Here is a 10,380-nt window from a genome sequence, read left to right as displayed (position 1 = left end):
AGTTTATTTCAATATGCAATGGCAAGAGTCAGTAGTTTTAAATTCCCAAAGTAGTTTTCCTAAATTGTTGCAGTTATAAAAAAAATTTGCTTTTTGCATTTTTTTTTTTTTTTTTTTTTGGTAGATGTTCCTTCCCACTTTGGTATAGATTTTGCATTTTCAGCATCCCATATATGCTATGACAGCACAGCTCTAATATTGCAAACATTTTTGGTCATCCATTTTTTTCTGAAAATTTGTAGTTACTAAAAAATGTATGTGATGAGTGGTTTTGTGCAAGCCATATCTTTTAAGAAGCAAAAGGCGAACTTTAGACTTGAGTTGCATGTAGAAGCTGCTCCTGCTGTGCTGTGATCTCTGGAGCTTTGTGTGGGCCCAGACCTCTGCCCATGGCTGCAGGATCAGAATCCAGCCCTGAGCCTCCTCCTTCCAAACCACCCCTGCAACAAAACCTTTCCATTGATATGAAGCCAAATCCAGCTTAAGCTGGAAAAGATACAGCTCTAGCCAAGCAAATGGTGTTCTGTGCCTGTGTGCCCACTCTGACTTTATTTGCAAATCTGATTTACAGGCCATGGCAGTGGGTAATTTGGAGAACTGCAAACATACGAGGACGATTAAAAAGTCCATCACCTGCTTGACAGTTCCACTCAGCTATGCAGGTATTGGGGTTTTATTTCTGACTTTTATTCTGCAGTGCTTTTACAGAGACCTAGCATCAGCAGCTGTGACACAGACATCTGGGAGTGTTCCTGTGCCAAAGCCGAGTTGTCATGTATGTTCTGGCTCTTTAGTTCACCTGCCAGGCTCTAAGGCACCCTCATGCTGTAGAAGTTTTAAAGCACACTATGACTTGTGCTATGACTTATGTAGAACTTGTGTTGGAATTTTAAACTGCAAATACTGTGCCCAAATCCTTACCATCAGTTCTGACAGTCTTAGGAGTCCAGCAGTATCACCGAGTGGAGGTGAGTATGAGGAAGCAGAGAGTATTACAAGGAAGGAGCCAAAGGAAATCATCAGGTGTAATGAGCCTGATCTTTCATTTATTGGTGGTGTTTTATATTCTGTGCAGAGCAAGGAGATGCTCTGTAGCCTTTACTTTCACTGCTGGGAAGAAATGATGTGCAAAGAGGTAATGGGTTTCACATTGCAAACAACAACACTCTTCTGTTGGCATGGTCACACTGAGAATTTGTTTCCTTTGTGTGCTGGGTGAGTAAATACCTTCCTGTGGTACCTGTGAGAGGATCAGTCCCTTCCCTCTGTGCAGGAGCAGCCACTGTGCCTCACTTGAGGTGCTGGCAGGTGTACCCAGGCCATCAAGGTGTGACCACCTCTGGCTGATGTCACAAGTTAGTTTTTACTGACAGTCACAAACCCAAAGCTGAATATCAAAAATGAATATACTTAGGAAGAAAATAAAATATGTTTCCTGCCCAAGTCTTATTAATTTATCAAAAACGTACATATTCTTAGTAGCAGATGGTCAATAATAAATGATAGATGGCCTCCTCTGTGTAAATTAATGGCTGTAATTCACTTGAGGGGATCTGCTGATGTCATAAGCTGCCAGAGTGCAGCTTGAGTGATTTATTAACAGCTGCAGAAATCTTAGACTGAATTACATCCTTGTATTCACTTAGGGTCTGCAGATTTTTTTTTTTATAAAATGTGTAGGTTTGAATTTTTTGATTATTATAGGGATCTCTTCTGTGGCTCTGATACAGGGGCACAATGAAGAAATGCTGACTACAAAAGCTCAGATGCCTGCACGTGATTAAAGGCAGATTTTCTCCACTGATGCATATCAACATCCTCCCTTTTTGTTATTTTTGAAATCAGCTAATCAATATCTGTAGAGGTTTACATAACTCCTGTTTTGGGTTTTGTTTCCCCTCCCATGAAATATAAACAATGTCATTATCTTCAGGTACAGGAATCTCTGTCACTCAGTGTTGTAGTCACAGCCTCTGCACACACTGGGCCGTGTCCAGCACAAAAAGATGGGAGAAGGTTGAGAGCTAAACAGGAACAAGTGCTATCTCTAATAATCACTGGATTTTGCTGTTTAGGAAGAAGGCAACAGACAGAGAAGGCTAGAAAAGGTGCCTGGAAACCAAAAGTCTTGGGGTACAGGGAAGAGACTCTCCCTGTTCAGGGAGAAAACCTTCCTTTCCTCCACCTTCCTTTTCTTGAATGGTGAAAATAAAAATTTTCTGACTATGGATCCTAGATCTATCACACCCTTCTAACATGTGAACATACGCAAGCAAATGAAACAATTTCCATTCCTTTTTCCTCCTCCCCAAAAAATAGGAGCTGATTAGGATGATATTAAATCCTGTTTCTCAAACAAGAGATACATTTCCAAAATGTAATTTGAGTTGCAGAGGAAGAGGAAAAGGGAGATGAGAATAAATTACGAAGAATTGCATGGCAGGAAGGAACAGTCAGAATTCATTTGCAAATAACTATGCACATTACATTTGCTAAAAATGCAGAATTTCTTGAGAGAACTCACAGCAAATGTTTGGATGCCAGTTAGAACCCAGTGAAAACCCTTCCGGTCTTCTCTCTTTTCTCTCCTCTCTGAGGTTAGTTTTGTTTGTTGATAGTTAGATTTCACCAGTCCTTGGAAGAGTGCTGCAGTTATTATGCTCAGCAAGGAATGCTGATTTGCTATTGAGCAAATACTGCTTTGCTCCTGCTTTCCTTCACCAATGTCTGTCTGTCTGACCTGTCTCTGTGTAAGAGGTATGAATAGAAGGAAGGTGGTATTTGCACAGAAAACAAAGGTTAGAATTTTAAGAAAAACAAGCTCCAGATATTGTTCACTGCCTTGAGGCAAAGCCTTTTCAATTCATTATGAGTTTACTAATTTCAGTAAGCCTGTTACTGCTCTTACAGTGTCATGGACAAAGCCCAGTCCCATCAGGAAGCCACAATGTTAGCTATTATACAAATGCATGGAAAGGTATCAAAAAGGTATTTTAAATAAAGGCATGGGGGGTTTTTGTTTGTTTTGTTTTTGTTGGTTTTGGAGGGTTTTTTTTGTTGTTGTTGTTTTTGTTTTCCTGGAATGAAATGCTGGCTTTTGGATGTTTTAAAAATTGCTTGTGGTTTTGTAGTAGCACACCTCTGGAAGCTTGACTCTCCTGGCTCTCCTTTAACTTCATAGGGACATACAACAAGCAGGTGACCAGCTGGACCGTGGCCAGCCCATGATTTGCAACTTCCAGGGTAGTTACGAAAGCGTCCTCCATTTCCTCTTGAATGCTATCTGAATCCATCCCTTTCCTTTTCAAACTCAGCTTAGGTTGGTTGGGGTTGCTTTTCCTTGTCTCTATGTGTCTTTGCTTTGCTTGCTTACTTTGGACCCAGTTTGTATGAAGGCTGCTATGCAAAAACATCGAGAGCTTGGCAAGTATCTCCCTTAAGCTGTATCGATCTCTGTGATTTTCATGCTTTGGAGGGAGGAGTTGTTACTGTCTTCCCAAAGCTCCATTGTTACTCAAAGATTCATTATATTGACATGAGTTTTTCATTTTCTTTTGCCATACCAACAAGGAAGGCTGCTAATTGTCTATATTTTCTATGACCAGCCTTTTCCTCCTTGCACAGACAAGCAAATCAGTGCAAGACTACAGACTCCCAAGGAGTTATGATATAGAGTATTTCTCCCTGTTCCTGATTATTCTGCAAGTTCTGACACAATTTGTTCCACAAACAACAGCAAGATGCCTGGTGCTCTCAGTCCCCCAAGTCCTCTAAGAGAAGAACAGAGGTAGTTGTTACAGCTGACCTCATCCTGAGTGGCCACCGGAAGAAACAATGCACTGCTTATTATCTCTCCAGGTAAATAGCAGTGAACCAGGTTCTGCTACGCAGACTCTTTGGGCTGCCTGGACCACACCTTTTAGAAGGGAGGAATTTAATTCATCCATTACAGATTGCTGAATCCAAAGAGAGGGTGTTTGCAGTTCTGGTACTGAACAGTCTCCAGCCATGTGAACAGCCTGTGTGTCAAGTGATAGAGCAAAACCACGGGTTTCACCTTGCAGGCTTTGGTTTGTCTTTTAAAGTACAGGGTCATGGAATGTTTCTGATGGATACTGATCTGATTCCACCTGAGCATGCTGATCAAAATGTTATTTGTCTGTCTATATTTATCTATGTTACTTGTATTAATACACACCTGGAAAAAGTAGTGTCTGTTTCTAAAAGGATACAAAAAGCAAAAAAAGGGCAAAAAAAGGATCCAGAAATGTGCTTGTTTCATGTTCTCATTGCAGATTTTCATGCACTGACATTGTTCTGCCATTATCTGATTACAGAATCTAACAGTAATTTCTTCTCATCACTGCTTTTGGATTTGTTGGAGAGATATGCAGATATTCATCTTTCTCCTTCTCCTACCAGAGACTGTCAGGCCTTTGGCTTTTCCTGGTGGAGGATGGTTCTCAGGTATTTTTTGGTTAGGTTTGGTTTTTGTTGTTTTGTTTTGTTTTTTTCTTTTAATTCATGGGATGCTCAGTCCTTTTATGCTTCATCAGCACTAAAGAGTTACCTCACTGTGAGCACTGGATGCACATGCAAATTATGTATCCCTTGTGACATAAACCATGCAGGCAGTTTGCCAAGAGTAAATCCCATGAGAAGGGCAGTAAATCAAGCACGATGTTCTCTTTTCCCTGTGGATACTTCAAGCCCCAGCTATTGTTTCCAGAGAGCCTGCCTTGCCCAGCAATGGTGCAGTGACATGGATATTTTGTGCACTTGTAATTTTGATTTCATATCCCAGGGCTGGCATAAGAATTTTTTCTCTCCTTGGAAAAAAAAAAAAAAAGGAAAAAGAGGAAAAAAAAAGGAAAAAGTAGAGCATTTCTGTCAAGTGGCAAAAAATAGAGTGCATCTCTGCAGCATTCCCATCAAGCACAATGGAGTTTACTTGTTCACTACTTGCTCAGAAAGGGGAAAAATATCTTCTACCATGTGATTACATGTTTTGGAAGGATGCAAGAGGGAAGGGAAGGGAAGGATGAGGAGTTTAAAAAAATTCTGTCCTTTATTGCTTCATTTATCTATTTTGGGGAAGAATAAAAAGTATGAGCTGAAGTAGGTTTGAACCAGATGATCTATCAACACCTGCAGCAGTGGAAAATGTCTCAGGATTTAATATACGCAACTACCGAGCATCTTTTTTCCTTGCATGTCTGTTGCATTGGAGGCTTGCATCTTATGGAGGTAGCTTTGAGACCAGTTTGGAAGGAAGCCAGAAAAAAATCTCTTTCAAAGCCAGCCAATTTTTGTTAGACGTTTGGATACAGTACCAGCTATCAGTTATGTGGGAAAAACCACTTTGGTTTTATTTGATGTTGAAAGGCATACAGGAATCTTGGTCTTCCTCTGGTGATTCAACTCTACAGTGCAAAGTATCTGCTTTGCTGTATTGTCCTTACAATTCTGCAGATGGGAGTGTCACACTGTTTTACATGACATTGGCCCTAAAACTACTTGATCAGCCTCAGGAGAGGTTCATGAAGGTCCAAGGCAATTTCACTCTGTAGAGATGGAATTTTCAGTGACTCTCCCCTTGGTTTTTCAAAATCACTATCCATTTAAGGAGCCAAGCTTAGGCTGATTGAGAGATTGTCGCTCTGCTCTTTTGGTAATCAGAGATCACTGTAAAATATCACAAAGTGGGCACTCTGTCTCTGCTTTTCAAAATTTGGTCATAATGCCCAGTTGCCTACTTTGTTTTTGTAATGGTGAGTTCTGCTAAAGTCTCTGTGATAAATAATTTATTTACTCAAAGTGAAAGAAAAAGAGATCATTTGTCTGTGCTTACTTTTGAGGTTTTCACTCAGTGCGCTTGTGATAAGTATGTGCTCAGTGCAGTGGAATTACAGCTTTGGTAAGATGTCTTCCCTAAATATGATAGAAAGTCTTGCTGGACTCCAAAGAGCAATGCAGTAAATCTGCCTCAGTTATTACCACTTCAGGAACTGTCATAATTGACCTGCTTCCTTGTGGCTGTAAAGCACATTGACATATGTCACTGTAAAAAGCCTCTTCAGTCTTCTCTCAGCTCTGTCTAGCACTGAAGTATGGAAAAAAGTATCTGGTTACTGCCATGGGTGTACATGGAGGTGACTTGATGCCTCTGTTCTAAGCTATGGGAAGACCATATTATTCCTGGAGGCAGAATGGAAGGCAAGAGATGGTAGTTTTATTTGTACTAGTTCTTTCATACAAGCAAGTGAGAAATTACCAACACATCTGGACTGGGCTTTGCCTTGGCAACAAGGTTTTTTTTTGCTTGAAAGGGTTTGGTTTGGTTGTTTCTTGGTTTTGGTTTTTTTTTTTCCTCCTTTACGGACTCCGTCCTGATGACTTTGGCATTTGTGTGAAACCACAAAGCGGTAGATGCAAGAGGCAGGATTGCAAGCTCTGAAGTTGGTGAGTGGGCTGACATTTTAAATGACAGAAGGATAGAATCAGAAAAAAGGGAATGTAATGTGTTCTAGACATGCCTGCCTATTCTTCTGACTTTGTTTTTCTGCAGACAGCACCTTCCTCTTGGTCAGTCTCAGAAGCTGTCTGCCTGCTTTTCCTCTTAGTTGTAACACTTCACTAGTAATTTACAGAGGGTGCATTATGAAAACACAAAATCCTTCACTGGAAATGGTGTCATTAGAGGATAGGGAAAGGCTGGGATGACAGATTCCTCAATGCAGTTCTAGTTTTGCATGTGAAACATTTCACTAATTTCCTGTCTCCCTCTGTTATTTCATTGTCTTTCTAATGTTCTTTTTTATACCCTCTCAGTAAGTTAATGAAGTCTACCCAAAGGTTTGCTATGTGACTTAAGAGTGTTCAAAAAGTGCATTGTAGTGAAGTAAAAGATGCTTCTGAAATTCAGCCTTTCACATTCTCCTCCTTTCCCTTTATTTAGAGGAAGAATGAACTTGTATCCAGCTTTCTAGATGAGCCGGGAAAAAAAGTTCTTTTTGATTTGCTGTAAATTTCTGACATTCCTTCTCAGCCTTCTGACAGAAGTAACCATGGTCATGGCAGTGCAATAATAGGTCTTGCAAGATGAAGGCTGATTGGCAGTTTTGGCTTTCTTGAAATTTCTGTGGGTTTTGGAGACCTGGATCAGCTTTCTAGGAGGGTATCGTTTCACCAGCAGGAGCAAGGAGGCCCCAGTGTGCAGATACTGCTTTAATGAAGCGTTGACAAAGAGGCAGCCTGTGCTCCAAGACCGAGGGCAGGTCTGGCTCACATGATTCAGGGTGCTGAGTCTGTAGCTGAAGGCCAGTCACTTAAATGCCAAACCCATTTACTTCTTTGAAGAATTCCAAGATGCCTCTGAGGGGAGGTGGAGAGAAACAGGGAAACTTGGTCAGTGACACACCAGGACAAACAAGGAGTTTCCCTGTTCAGAGTTAGTGAGAACCTGGATGGAATGATTAGAGTAGATGCTTGCCCACAAGTCCACACACAGAAAGCAAATCAGTTTTGTTTCTCCTGCTTTGCTGTCCCTCTCATTCCTGTTACCTGAATGCAAAAGAGCATCTGATGATAGGGGAAATTTTTCTTGGTTCTTCTGAGTATTGATGGGAAGCCCCTTTTTCTTTTAAGGAGCTCGGGCTTTTCTAGTCAGTGTTTTTTCACACAAAGAGGAACGTGAAGTGCCGAAATGTCAGAAAGCTGCTTCTCCAACAGATGTCTACCAACATGAGAGGTCATATCTGCCTGACCTGCCATGAGCAGAGAGAGGCTGCTCTCTCTCTCAGGGACTCAGAGCCCAGTTTATCAATACAGACTTCTTCGCATCCCAGCTACCCTGGAAAAATAACTACTTGCTGGCTGCCAGGCAGCTGTAAATGATTAGTCCCAAGAATAGGCTGCTAGGTTCAAATCTGTAGGTGACATGGCAGGGAGATGGCAGGGAACAGCTGTCTAGGTGGCTGCAGGATGCAGTGATTTTTTTAGGGAAAGCTGAAATCAGTGGGAAGACCCTGATTTCACTGAGGAACCTTGAGGGTAAGAACAAGGTCTTACTAAATGTCTAAGTAGTCTGATAGACTCTGTCTTATGTACCCACAACAGAATTCCAGGCTTGAGATTAGGCATTAAGGACTGCCTTGTGTTCCTGTGCATAAAGGGCACTGTGTGTAAGGCCCAGCTGCCAAAGATGTTGCTGCATGTGCAGTGTTGTGCTGAATGCAGAGATTACTGCACCTTCACAGCAAACCCTGAAGGTTTTCCTCAGCTGCCTCAAGAAATACAGCGACTCTATTCTTCACTTTGAAGCAGCTTCCGTGCTGAAACTGAGAAGCACAGAAGAATAACCTTCCTTTTTCCAGTCCAGCTTTGTTTTTGGTAGTGTGTTCCTCTCCTCAAGAAATCCTTAGACCTGGTATGTAAGAGAAATATCTTTAAAGGACTCCATGACTGAAATCAGAACTTGCTCTTTATTATAGCTCTCTCACAGGTCTTTGGTCTTCTTTTCATTATGGTTAAATAATACAAATTCACTTTCACTTTTTCATAGTAACACCTAACATCTGATATAGGCATGCTCTTGGTTTCTGCTATCCTTTTTTGTCCAGAAAGTATAGATACACAGACCAGATCAATGCTTGCAATTATGTGGGGTTTTAAAAAATATATTAAAATAAACTCCAGGATTCTAGCTTACAAGATCCTACCCTGCCTCAGCTTCTTTGTGAGGCTACAGTCTGTGTATGATCCCCAGTCTGCCAGTCCTATTACACCCCATAATAACCCCAAAAAGCCTGTTCTCTAGGCTTTTATCCTTTTCATCCAGTATCCATCCATTAGGTGTAGCAGGCAGAGCTTGTAGGACAGGGTTGGGCAGTCTCAGCATCCTTGCCCCAAAGAGGCCACTTCCCTGTGAAGCCCCCTCCCCCAGGCATTGTGTTGTCAGAGCTGCTCTGACCATCTGGCCATGCTCGGGTTGGGCAGTGGGCACCCCTTGTGAGGCTGCTGCATCTTTGAACCTGAGCTCTGTGTGTGGATTTCAGGCTGTACCTTCTGCATTCACACAGAAATGCAGACACTTCTTTTGCATTCTTCTTCCAATTGCTTTGTGTTGGGGGTGGAATTTTAGGTTACAAATTTGACAAGCAAGCAGCAGTGGTCTAGTTACAGTCCCTGTTAAGCTTTTAAAAGCCAAATGACCCCTCCTAAGGGAGAAGTCATCAGTGTAGAAGCTAGCTATTTGTTACTTAAACTAGACATAAAAAATGAAAAAAAGTTCAAACCTCTCTTGGCTGTTCATTTTTTCCTCATATGCTTGTTTACTCAAGGCAGAAAAATGTGTTTGGTTAAAGTACTAGTGAGTGGAATTTGCAGTAGGGGCTCTGCTTTTGGTGTATTTTTCATCAGCATTTTGTAGCTAATGCCTAAGTGCTGTACTACTGAGTTGTTCTGCTAGAGCATGCCCTAGCCCATATTCCTCTCTGCTCTGTAAGGGAATGGAAACTCCACAAGTCATAAGCCAGTAATCTATTGATTCATGATATCAGACAGACATTATAGAGCAGGCATTTTGCGGAATCCTGCTGCCTTAGTGTAGCTGTTCATCTGTCTGTTTCTTCTGGAAAGTTTCCTCATATCTGGTGGGCCAAATGATCTGATTTTAATGTGACTTTTCAGTTTCTTTTGAAGTAAAAGGTTTTCTGAAGTGGAATTTTGCTGAGGAAATCTGTTAATGGACTGTGTCTCTGTAACCTCTCGTGGTGAGACAGGAGGTACAGACAGGACAGACTGACAGGGCCATTTTTGTGGGGGTGAGAGCAGCACGGAGTCAAACTTGCTTTCAAACAAGGGATTACTGGATCCTTGTTTGCTCTCCTGCTGTTCACAGTCTTATTTAGGAGTCTACTCTTAGTCCTCCTATTTCAGGAGAAAATTGTGAAAAAGGTGATTCATCCCTCATGATGCCTGACACCCTCTGACTCTCTGGAGTCTGGGTAGTTTGTGTACCCTGTACAAAGTTGGGTGACTGCATTAGTTTTGTGGCTTCCTGTGGTCAACATTTGATCCTTTTGGGTCATCTCTCTCTGATTTCCTTGACCGTGAAAATATTGACGTGCTTAGACATCATTGCAGGGACACACGTGTTCTCTAATGGCCTTGGCAAAAGACACATAAACTTGGCTTACCTGTTTCGACTCTGTCATCCTTCTCATCTCAAAGTGAGTTGAGAACTGCCAGTTTTTCTGTCAGCCCCTCCTCAGTGCTAGAGCCATTTCAAGGTAACAGTGAAACCACACAGGCCATGCTGTCTGCAAGGTGTTGAATTTCTTGTTTGGGTTTGTTTTGTTAGCTATGCATTATCCTGCT

Source organism: Corvus hawaiiensis, chromosome 6 (genome assembly GCF_020740725.1).
Source record: "Corvus hawaiiensis isolate bCorHaw1 chromosome 6, bCorHaw1.pri.cur, whole genome shotgun sequence".
NCBI classification, from domain to species: domain Eukaryota; kingdom Metazoa; phylum Chordata; class Aves; order Passeriformes; family Corvidae; genus Corvus; species Corvus hawaiiensis.
Note: the sequence above shows the minus strand (reverse complement) of the source record.